We start from the raw sequence: 13,021 nt of genomic DNA on the forward strand, positions 1-13,021 counted from the left end.
ACACTACTTGAGCCCATGGAGCTCATTTGTAGTTGTTTATTGAACACTGGGTAAATAATTCCACCTTAGTTCATTCTGTTACCTTAAAATGGAGGCAACAGCACAGTTCCCCAGATGGTGTAAATTAGCACTGCTCCACTGAAGGTATGCTTGTTCACACCAGCTGAGGATTTGGCCGAAAATCTTTGTTTCATGTATAGTTTCTGATAAATCAATAACTGCGCAACAAAATTTTTCCAGAAATCTCTCTCCAAATTCCAATCAAATGGGTAAAATTGCAACATTCTGCAATTCTAAATCTAGTGTTAGGTGAGTGAATCTTACTTACTTAAATTACTTACTTGAATCTTACTTACTTGAATCTTACTTAAACTGTTTGTAGAATCATTCTAGAGGTGTATGTGATTAAACTCTTTCATTTTATGATTTTATCCATATTTCTGTAAAAATTCCAACCAACGGGCCGCACTGAAATGGACATACTTATTGATATCTGGTGCATCTGGAGAAAACTGACATCTGGGGTGCAAAAGGAAAGAAGAAAGGAAGAAAAGGTAATTAATATGTATATCAAAAAGGTAATTAATATATATATATCAAAACATGTATATGAATAACTCTGTACATGTTATGCATACATCGATACATATTATGGTCTATTATATACAAAGCTGGTAGCAATGCCTATAGTTAATTATTGTCTAACACTTTCCACTGTAAGACCTTGTTTTAGTTTCATATAACTTTGCAAAATTTTAAATTCTTATTGAAATTTTTCATGTCAGCTATATGCCACGGGCTGAATTTTTTGTCTTTTTCTTTTCTTTTAACCTTCAAAAAACTAGTTCAGTTGTTTCTGAGAATGAGCTTGGGGAGAAATATGTTATTTTGCCAATGTTAAAAAATTCTTACAGCTGTTTGATTGAAAAACTTTCATTTCATTTCATTTCATTTCCTTGTACTTTCATGCTTTGGAGAACGGACTTCAGAGATGTGCTTCAGAGATTGCTGTCTGCCTGCAATTGCTGTTCGGGCACTGGGCAATGGAACAGAGCAGGCAACTGGTTTTCCTGTGTTGTCAATGTTCTTCATGCTGGCACCTTGGTGGAAAAGGAGGAAGCATTTTGTCTTGAATACAGAGGGATGAAGAGATAGGGGCAGATGGAGGGGGTGATAGGAGAAGAGGGGGTTAAGAACAGGTTATGGGGAATAGAAGCAGGTAAAATAGGAACAGAAGGGGCAGTAGGTAAGATATACTAGAGGACAGCTGCAGAGTGGGGGAGGAGGTGGAAAGAGTTAGATGAGTCTATAAACAGTACAGCCAACATCCTTCCAGAACCTGGGATAAAACCCAGATTACAAATCTGGTTGATAAAGCTAATAGCATTGACTTAATATACTTAGACTTCTGTGAGGCATTTGACTTGGTACCACATGACATTTTTGATTTAAAAACCTAGAACGATATAAAACTAACAAGGCACACATTAAATGGGTTAAAAACTGACTAACTGATAGGTCTCAAAATATAATTGTAAATGTGGAATCATCATCAAAGGGTTTGTTTCCTGTAGGGTCTTGCAGGCATCAGTTCTCAGCCCTACACTATTTCACGTTTTTATTAATGAGCTCAAGAAAAACATAAAATTCTCAGTGATAACGTTTGAAGATTATACAACAATTGGGGAAATGGTAAATAATGAAGAGAGCAGGTCACTGTGATCAATCTATTTATCTTAACAAAGAGAAGGTTAAGAGGTGACTTGATTACAGTCTACAGAAAACATGGGAAACAAATATTTAACAGGTTTCAGAGGAACAGCCGTGCAATGGGCTCTTCAATCTAGCAGAGAAAGGTGTATCAGGATTCAATGGCTGGAAATTGAAGCTAAACAAATTCAGACTAGAAATAAGACATAAACACTTTAAAGTGGGGGTAATTAACCACTGGAACAATTTACCAAGATTCATGATGGATTTTCCATCACTGGCAATTTTTAAATCAAGATTAGATTTTTTTCCCCTAAAAGATCTGTTCTGGGAATTATTTTGGGGGAGTTCTATGGCCTGTGTTATACAGCAGGTCAGACAACATGATCACAATGGTCCTTTCTGGCCTTGAAATCGATGAATCTATGAATCTAAGATTCCCGAGGAAACCCAATTTTAAAGCTCTTGCATGTCTCTTGCCCATATAGTGAGCCAGCTCACATAAAAAATAACAGCGTACTACCACTACCAGCTACTCCATTAACTCAAGTAATATCAGCACTATCCGCAAAAAGAAAAGGAGGACTTGTGGCACCTTAGAGACTAACCAATTTATTTGAGCATGAGCTTTCGTGAGCTACAGCTCACTTCATCGGATGCATACCCTCACGAAAGCTTATGCTCAAATAAATTGGTTAGTCTCTAAGGTGCCACAAGTCCTCCTTTTCTTTTTGCGGATACAGACTAACACGGCTGTTACTCTGAAATCAGCACTATTGTAACCGTGCAGGGGTCAATATGGTTCTAGCATAGGGACTAGATCTATGATCCATTTTTTTAAGTTTATCTTTTATAAAATCTAAGAAGTTACATTTTAAAAACTATATAAAAATGTGATTTAGGTTGCAAAGTCAAGCACTCAAATTTAGGAAATGCCAGAATTAAGGTTACTCATACAATATTAATATATTCCCCTTGCACTCATTTACATTATCACAAATTCTTTTTCCACAGGACCTCTGCCTTATTCAGAGCACAGGAAGGACAGTGTTCAGGGAATTAATGAGGCTTATGTAGTGAATGAAGATGCTGGCTTTCAGACCCCTGCCTCATTTGTTGTAGAAGCTGAAAGGTGTGGAGCAACTGAGGCAGGGGACTGCAGGGAGAGAAATTATGGTCTCATGGTTAAGGCAGTTGAATGCTGGTCTGGAGAATTGCATTCTATCACTGCCTCTGCCAGAAATTTCCTGTGTGATGCTGGATAAATCATTTAAACCACACTTTTCATAGGTGGTCACTAACTGTGTGTTCCTCTTCTTCTGGACATCCTATTTCAAACACCCAGATTCTGATTTACAGAAGTGCTGAGCAAATGAAGCCAACAGGAGCTGTGTTTTGCATTTAAAAATACTAAGTTATTTTTTATATAGTTGAATGATATAAAAGTAGGGTGGAAATCAGTAAAAAAATGAATAATACTTTTTGTAAAACCTGAGAATTTTTCAGTAAAAATCAGTTCAAACTGAAAACGAAGGGGCTTAAGTACATGACAAAGTGTGCAGTTATAATAGAAATCAATACAATGTGTGTATATATATATACATTGTATTGGTTTCTGATATATATCATTTTATATTTTTATATCAGATATATGTCATATATATATATTTATAGCAGAAACCAATACAATGTATATATTTTGAGTAATAAGGGTGGCGGTTGAAACACCTTCAGCTACTCGAGGTGCAGTTGTACCTGTCTGTTCTTACTCTGTATTATTGGTTTTTAAACTTTTATGAAAGCAAACTATACACTTTTTAAAAATTATGCTACTTTAATATAACAACTTTTTTCAAGATAAAGTGTCCCTCTAGTAAAATATTTAGGGTTCCCCACTCCCAACATTTAAGGTATTTCCCCCCCAATATTTAAGGTAAACTATTGTGTTGTCCTCCTGCTCAAGACAATTGCACAAAGCCATGAAGAAACTGCTTCTTAGGGTCATATCTACCCTAGATTCATATGCGCAACTCGCACTGACATTGGTGGGAGTTCCATAATAGATCTAGTCTATAGCACTTTGTAGTCTCCTCCTTTCTACTACTTTTGTTGTTAAGTTTTATTTTCTGTGCAAATTTGCATATTTACTTTATGTTTTAATTAAGAGAATATTTCTTTCACTTTCATCCATTGAAAATTGTTAGATTTTAGGCATGTGAGCCATATTTCTAGCTGATCCCATGAGGCTACCATCTCCTATCGTAATTATTAATGTACACCATTGTAAAACATTGAGCTTAGAATGTGCCTTTTAAACATTGATAAGCAGTGTTCCCTGCCACAAAGGTTACATAGTTAAACTGTTTAAAATACTGGGGGGAAATCACAGAGAAATACAAATGCATTGATATTACTATGGGATTATCAGTGGGAAAAATAAGTCCCAGACAGTGAAATAATACTGGACATGAAAAAAGAAAAGGAGTACTTGTGGCACCTTAGAGACTAACCAATTTATTTGAGCATAAGCTTTCGTGCAGCATCCGATGAAGTGAGCTGTAGCTCACGAAAGCTTATGCTCAAATAAATGGGTTAGTCTCTAAGGTGCCACAAGTCCTCCTTTTCTTTTTGCGAATACAGACTAACACGGCTCTTACTCTGAAAATGGATATGAAGATGGTTGAAATCTTTGACAGACAGTGAAGTGTATGCATTCATGATGGCAACCATTAAATAAATACACACCTAGACAATGTATTCCATTCTGAAAGTTTTTTGTACCATCCTTACTCATGCTGAGTAGTCCTTCACTCCCAGAGTTAGTGATTTTAAAAGTCTGTTACATTTTGTACATTTGTACTAAGTTAGGGTATCCCCTGTTAGTGGCTAGATTTTGCCCCCTGTACTCATGCTTTCTGAGCAGGCAGTGGAACAACTCTTGAGAATAAGTTACTCCACCAAAAGCATGAGTATGGGGGGCAAAAATCTAGCCACTACGGGGGGATACCATCAGAAGTGGCCAAACTTACAAAATGGAAGAAACTCCACTGTACAGTAGATATGCCACATGCTTGACTAAATTTTAGGAAGCATGACACAAGTGAATTCCTGTCTTTGAGCACTTTCTGCCATTCATACTAGGGTAAATTTAATCAGCATACTCCATATCCTCTTCAGAATCATTCTGGCTTCTCCACATTCCATTGCCTTATCCAAATAGCCTTATGTCCTGCTTAAAATGGCTCTAATGAATACTGTGTGTCTAGTACACTCAGTAAACTGGTGCTCCTGGCATTTTCCATTCCTCTTGTTTTTTCCACCATGTGTAACAGAATAATTTCTGCTTGTTCTCAGTCTTGTGGTACTTTCTCTGTTTTTCAACCTGCACTAATTACTTGATGCAGGTTTTTTACTACCTCTGATTCACCATCTTTTCATATTTTAGTTGTGATTGCATACATTCCTGGTCTTATTTTTCTATTCATCTCCTTCACTAGCCTCTCCACATCCTCCAGAGGCATTTCTTTCTTGGTGTACATTGCCAGCATCCTGAACCACTGCAGCTTTATTTTGGTTTTATTTTTGTTTCTGAATTACTTACGTAGTACCTATTTTTAAGCAAACTGTAAAACAGTCCTTTTATAACACATCCTTCATTAATTCCAGGGCTATAACTTTTCAGTCATAGGATTCAATAATCTTAAATAATTGTATGATTTTTTTCTGTTTGATTCTTCCATTATTTTTTCTTGCAAAAATATTAACTACAAAGTCAGCATTTATCTTAACTCCAGACATTGTCCTTCACCTGTCGTCATCTTTACCTCCTTTCTGTCTTCATCAGTCATCACTAGGACATCCAGTGTGAGATACAAAGGTGAGGGGAGGGGGAAAGGAAACAAATTGATGTGAGCAGTAAGAAGTAAGTGAACAGAGACAAAGAGGAAAGAAAACAGAGTGAAGCATATTGGGGTGCAGAAGTGTGAGAGGTACATCAGATAGCAAAAGGTGAATGGGCAATTGAGGATGGAATGAAGGGGTTAGCAATAAGGAGGGAGAAGGAAGGAAGATGAAAGACAATGGGAAACAGATAAAATATAGATAGCAGAAAGAGTGACTGTGAATGGAAGAGGCACAGGACAAAAACAGAACAGACAGAGAGGAGGCAGAAAACAAAGTAGGTGAATAAAGTAAGGAAAAATATGGGAGATTCTCTGTATGAAAACAACAAAAATCAGATCAATTATTTTTACCAAAATTGGAGATGCAGAGATCATAATGAGGAACACCATGGCCCTGTGTAGAGGGCTTAAGAAAATAAACAGAAGGCACATTTTAAAATAAATGAGTACACAGTGAATAGAGCAGTTGTGCTGCTGTGCACTCTGTACAGGAAAAGGGTACATGAATTATTGCCATTAGTCCAGTATCTATCTGCCATTTTAAAGGCAACCAGCATACTAAAAAGGCATGAACAAGGTAACTTATATGCTGTCATATGTTTTTTCTACTACTTACTTTTTGATAACCTGTGCCTTGCAGTGTCTTGCATAAATCTATTAAAACTGGCAGGTCATTACTGTCATCACTCAATGAGGTACTGTAAATGTGTACATGGATATATTGTTCTCATTGCTTTTCTTGATGTTTGCTAAGACGTATTCTGTTCTGTTCCTGCTAAACGCTATATATATTTTTAATGGAAACGGAATACACACCAAAAGATGTGATATTATTGCTTTATGGGGCACTGGTTAGACCTCATGCTCAGTTGTGCTCATTTTTCCACAGAAAGACTATTATTGAACATCGTAACGGGGTAACCAGGATAAATTCAGCTTTTGAGATTATTTCTTATGAGGAAAGGCATGTTGGCAGCTCCCAGGGACTTCAAAGTGTATCACTTGCGTGTACCTGAGGGTAGAATTTGGCCCATGGAATTTATTTGGATAGAGGTGAAGAGAAAACTTCAAGGTAATCAAATAGAATCACTCAAAATTATAAAAATATGAGAGAAAAAATTATGCTTATCTATTTATACTACTTTGAAATCTATTAATTAAAAGTGCTTTTATGCACATTTTACAGATGGGGAAAGTAAGGCAGAGAGGTAAAGTGTCTTACCACAAGTCACACACCAAGTCAGTGGCAGAGAAAGGAATAGAACCCATGGGGGAAATTCTGTTCCACTGAAATCAATAGCAAAACTCCCATTGACTTCAACAGAGCCAGGATTTCACCCCAGGCCTCCAGACTCCCAATCCACTGGCTCTATCCAAAGGACTAGGAATGAGAAACTATTTAGAACAAAGAGAACGGTGAGTGGGGAAGGAAAGGAGGAGGCACAGAACAATCTAAAAAATAGTAACTAAAAATAATCAGGAAATGTAGGCAGAATCATTTCACATGAAGTGTAATAACTATATGAAACTGACTGCCAAGGTTATCAAAGCTGGGATTTGTGTCAGAACTGTGGAGGTAAGGGGAAGTGATGGAAGGAACGAAGAGTTTTATATATATAGGGTTTGAATGACATCTGATTTTCGGGGAGTTAAATGTGGGTTTTTGAGAGCCTGAAAGATGTGTTATTTTTAGTAAGGCTCTTGCAGACTGTCTTGGAGATCCTTATTTGTAGCAGCAGATACAATTTGTAGACTGAGATTTCTATGCTTCTAAGTAATAGCTTTGGGATACTGAGGCCCATGCTGATGGGAGATGGATTGTGGTGTCTTGGGCCCATCAGCTCCTGTTGTGTGGAAAGAGGAGATTAGGCAGGGTAAAGTTATTGTTTAATAAATAAAATTGTTTATTAGCTATAGGTGGATGATGTTTGATAACTGTACTAAAGATTCATCTGGATTTTTTTCGAAGAAGCACAGGATGCCGGCTGGCTGTGGACCTATTCTTCAATTCACGTTATTTTATTCAAGTGTAATGGCAAATAAGGATTACACTATCCATGACTGTTAGAGGTGTATAAAACTTGACTAGACAGCACAAAGCACTAGAAAATATACTACAGGAAACAATCCTGCACTGGCAGGGAGACAGACTAGATGATCTAAAGTACTAGTTTTTTCTCTCTCTAGATTCTATGATTATAGTAATACATATGAAATAGTTCTTTGATCATTACATTTACCTCCCAACCAATTAAAGTAATGTAGAAAATAAACTTATTTCAGCAGCACATCATTAACCTTGTTTCTAATGCAGAGCTTGTAAAATATAGACGTGTGCTTGCTGTCCTCTGTGTTTCCCTCCATCTGAGACCCTGGGATATTAAAGAACGCCTGTTTTCTAATTTTGGAATTATGTACAAAACATGGCCACTGTTATCTAAACAGTTCCCTATAAAAGTTAAACATAGAGAAGCACAATAAAATCTTATCAGACAGATTGGTAAGTAGGACTTGCTAAAATATTTCAACTGCTAAGCAAAACTATATATTCAGCACATGCTGAAGCAACAGTTGGGAGCCTTCAAAATTCTTCCATTCCTACAAAGTGAAATCCACTGAATAACACTGAGTTCCTGTAAAAAAGACATACTTTTCTTGCAGGATAACTGGAATTAGAAACCTCCAGGACAGTTGGAGAAGCCATCATTTTCAGGGTTCTCTGGATTCAATTAGTTAACACCCTACAGTTAAGACTGGGAGCATTATCAGAATCGGTCTTAGATATTTCTATAGCACCTACAAGCTAATTTTTCTATAAGTACCTTTTTAATGACAGGTTTCAGAGTAGCAGCCGTGTTAGTCTGTATTCGCAAAAAGAAAAGGAGTACTTGTGGCACCTTAGAGACTAACCAATTTATTCATCCGATGAAGTGATCTGTAGCTCACGAAAGCTTATGCTCAAATAAATTGGTTAGTCTCTAAGGTGCCACAAGTACTCCTTTTCTTTTTACCTTTTTAATGGTTGTACTCTGAAAAGTGACTCCATAAAAATGGCACTGTAGGATTACATGATTATTGTCTCTCAGTGATTTTATGACAAATTTCCTACGTTTACAAGTAAAATAATATTTTGTTTTCTAAACACCAGCTGTACAAATTTAGCCTGAAAATCAAAAGGTGTTCTTTCTGGCTCATTCTTCAATAATAAAGTTTCTGCATTTGGAACATAAAGTCATAAGCAGTTCTATGATGCTGAATGAGGAAAGGACATAGAAGGGCAGCTAAGAAGCAGAGTGGATTCCCCAAAGTTTCCACAGTGGAGGCAGAGCTATCTGAGGAACCCTTTGTTCAACTGGCTTTAGGACCTAAGCTATCTGCCTCTCCTCTGCAGCTTCCTAAACTTCTGTGCTCAGAGGAGGCTTGCAAAGGAAACAACATGAAGTGACCCTTATGAAGTTTCCTGGACTGCTCTCTCTCTCTTCCATAAGATTCTGCCCTGGAGGGTAAAAGATAACTCATTAGTAAAATCTCTTGATCATGTGACCGATTCTGCTGAATTAAAATTCTGTATTTAGAGACCTTGGGGTAGATCCTCAGCCGGTGTCAATTGTCAAAGCTCAGTTTAACTCAATGACAATCTACACCAGATCTATGACAATCTGCCGCCTTCTCTTCTAAGTGTGGGTCTCAGTTACCGGTCAGCACAAATATTTTCATATACAGTCCCGAAACAGAATTTCCTAATGCCCTATTAAAGACAATGGCAAAAACTCCTACGGACTTTAGTGGAGACATGATTTCAGCCCCAGAGATCCGCTCAACTATTGGGGCATTAACACTTTCCAGTAGCTTACCTCATACATACCTCAAACATAGGTTTACTTTCCTAAATTTAGGAAATAGACCAGGAGTTTTGAAATGCAATAAATAAGGGAAGGAAACCATCAATTTAATCTTTTCCTCTTCAACAAAATATTTACTTTAAAATTGAATTCCCTACTGCCATTTCTTGATTATGATATTAGACCTATATCAGTGCCTATGAAAGATTCTGGGTACTGGTTGGAAAAGAAAGACTTTATTACCAGCCAAGAGATCCAAGAAATCAGAAACTTTTTCCCCCCGCAATCAGAAGGAAGCACTGGACACATTTGGGTCATGTACTCCCGATGCCAATAAACATACTCCCATATGAAGCTGTCAAGTGGAATCCAACTGGTGTGAGGAAACAAGGTCATCCAAGAGAAAAGACAAGTAGTAAATGACAAGGAGGGATGGAAGAGAATAGTTTCCACCCTGTGCACCAACACTGATATATAAAGTAAAAATGTAACAATATGCCATCAATCTAGTCATGGAAATTTGGATATACACATGATTCACACTCACCATCCAAGTGAGCACCATCACCCAAACAGAACACAGCCTCACAGAAGATCTGAAAAAAACTGGAGGAGTACTATTGATTATAGTGACTCCAACTGAACCCTAAAAAAGCAGCTGTCTCCACATTCCATGTGCACAACCACCACGCAAATATGTGCCTGAATGTCACCTTCTGCTACACCAAAATCAGGCACAAAGATTTTCCAAAATATCTCAGAATGGTTCTAGATCGCAGCCTGGCATACCGTCAACATCTGATGGAGACCATGGCCAAGACAAAGACCAGGAACAATATCACCTACAAACTAGCTGGGACCAGTTGGAAAGCAGATGTTCACATCTTGTGGAAAGCCACCTAAGCCCTCATCTTCTCAGCAGCTGAATATTGTATACCAGTATGGGCAGGTATTGTACATGCAAACTTGTTGACGTGCAATTGAACACTGCTGTGAGAAATGCCATCATGTGCCAGCAATGCCCCTCTGCCATTTACATTGGTCAAACTGGACAGTCTCTACGTAAAAGAATAAATGGACACAAATCAGATGTCAAGAATTATAACATTCATAAACCAGTCGGAGAACACTTCAATCTCTCTGGTCACGCAATCACAGACATGAAGGTCACTATCTTAAAACAAAAAAACTTCAAATCCAGACTCCAGCGAGAAACTGCTGAATTGGAATTCATTTGCAAATTGGATACTATTAATTTAGGCTTAAATAGAGACTGGGAGTGGCTAAGTCATTATGCAAGGTAGCCTATTTCCCCTTGTTTTTTCCTACCCCCACCCCCAGACGTTCTGGTTTAACTTGGATTTAAACTTGGAGAGTGGTCAGTTTGGATGAGCTATTACCAGCAGGAGAGTGAGTTTGTGTGTGTATGGGGGTGGGGTGGGGGGTGAGAGAACCTGGATTTGTGCAGGAAATGGCCCAACTTGATTATCATGTACATTGTGTAGAGAGTTGTCACTTTGGATGGGCTATCACCAGCAGGAGAGTGAGTTTGGGGGGGGGGAGGGTGAGAAAACCTGGATTTGTGCTGGAAATGGCCCAACTTGATGATCACTTTAGATAAGCTATTACCAGCAGGACAGTGGGGTGGGAGGAGGTATTGTTTCATATTCTCTGTGTGTATATAAAGTCTGCTGCAGTTTCCACGGTATGCATCCGATGAAGTGAGCTGTAGCTCACGAAAGCTCATGCTCAAATAAATTGGTTAGTCTCTAAGGTGCCACAAGTACTCCTTTTCTTTTTGCGAATACAGACTAACACGGCTGTTACTCTGAAACCTGTCACAGAAGTGTCAGCCATGGAACATTTAGTGAATTGCTGCCCTCTTAAGATGCTTCTCCGGAGGGACAGCTTTGATTCATTCCATGTCACCAGAAGCCATACAGTGGGTGACAAAATTTGAAGTTAACCTTTAATATTGCTTTTTAAGTTGCCATACAAAAGAATAAGATTACAGTGTGTTAGCTGTTTCCACTGTCCATGTCTACATGCAGCTGGCATAATCTATTTAGCAAGGCCACCACCTTCTCTGGGTGACAGTTCACTGCCAAAATACCCTTCTCCATTTCTCATGCCTTGTCTGCCTCCTGGTTCTGAAATGAGAATTGCATTAATGCCAACAGTTGGAGCATGTCTTTGCCCAGAGCTGGATCCATATCTTGGCATCAGTTGGAATGAAGGACATGGACAGAAATTTAGAGTGTGCCAAGCCAGAAGTGGGTGAACTGAGAGAACTTCTGCACTGGGGCTCAGGAAGGACAGACAAGTTCTCGCACAACACACCGCAAAAGAATTCATAGAGCAGCACACCTTACCGCAGCATTAAGAACCATGGAATATGCCCCCAGAAGCCTTAGCACCTCACACAAATGAGTAAAAGCACCAGCGTGGACACAGCAACTTGAGAATGACTCAAGTATGGCATGCTATGTGAACATTCAGAGCTGGGCTAGGCTAACCCATGTGCTGATCATCTACTTTAGTTCTGCAATAAAGACATACCCTCTGAACTATGCATCTGATTGCTAAGCAATGGCCAGGAGATGCAAAAGGACCATCATTGTGCATAATTTTACAGAAATGTTTCATGATCTTCTGTGAAGGGGATGTTAGCTTACATGAGACAACATAGCTTGAAACCACACTAGTTGTTTTTTGGGTGGATTAGGACTCAATTATCCACACAACAAGCTTCATGTGGACATGGTGGCTGTGAAATTCCTACCTAAGAAAAATACTCTCTGCTAAGAATCTCCCCCAACCCCAGTGCCCAGGGCTTTGATTCACATACTATATTGGTGGAAGTCTGTGTGCCTGGCTACCTATATAGGACACAGTCATTCTCTAATGTCATCATTATAAAGCCAGGTAGATGCCTGCAGGTCCCTTTTCTCTACAAGGCTCTCAGCCTCATGCTGATTTCTCTGAACATTCCTCAGAATCTCAGGCAAAGAATCCAGCTTCCACTACTGCCAAACTGACCCTACAAGATGTAGAAAGCATCCACATCTAGCCATGGCTGCAGCGGGAGACTTTCTTCTTTGCCATGATCTTGGTCTAGAGAGAAGGCCCCCGCTCCCTGTGGAAACAGACTACAATACAGAGTATACAATACAAATTGTCCAATGTTGAAGAAATATCCTCCAGTTGCCACTGAAAGCTCCCATTACTCTCATTGGTACTGGAGAGCATGTAGCCTGTCCTACAGCAGTAGAAGCTTTGAGTACGGGCAGTCCCACTGCAGAATACTTTTGTGATGGCTATTCAACAGACCAGGAATCCAATTTCTCTCCTGTGGATTTCCACAGCCAGATGCAAAGGCTCTTTTCAGACCCACCACATTTCTTCTGAAAGGAGCTACTTCTGGAATACTCTTGGCCCCTGGGGTTCACTATTACAGTACCCTGCCTCCGAGACTACTCACAGGAGCCACAACACAATATACTTCCCAGTGCTCAGCATCACCAATAAGGTAGCCATGGCTGTTCCTTACTAATTACCTTGCACATA

At 38.9% G+C, this 13,021-nt stretch overlaps 1 protein-coding gene across 2 annotated transcripts in view; it reads right to left on the reverse strand.

Moving 5' to 3' along the window:
• The window catches only part of ANAPC10 (anaphase promoting complex subunit 10), a 301,756-nt gene that overhangs the window by 11,650 nt on the left and 277,085 nt on the right, over positions 1-13,021 (reverse strand). For both annotated transcript variants that reach the window (XR_012158579.1, XR_012158580.1), the window contains one exon: positions 357-519. The gene's annotated coding sequence lies outside the window, so the exon portion shown is untranslated. The remainder of the gene's footprint in view (positions 1-356; positions 520-13,021) is intronic.

Source organism: Lepidochelys kempii, chromosome 4 (assembly GCF_965140265.1).
Source record: "Lepidochelys kempii isolate rLepKem1 chromosome 4, rLepKem1.hap2, whole genome shotgun sequence".
Taxonomy (NCBI): Eukaryota; Metazoa; Chordata; order Testudines; family Cheloniidae; genus Lepidochelys; species Lepidochelys kempii.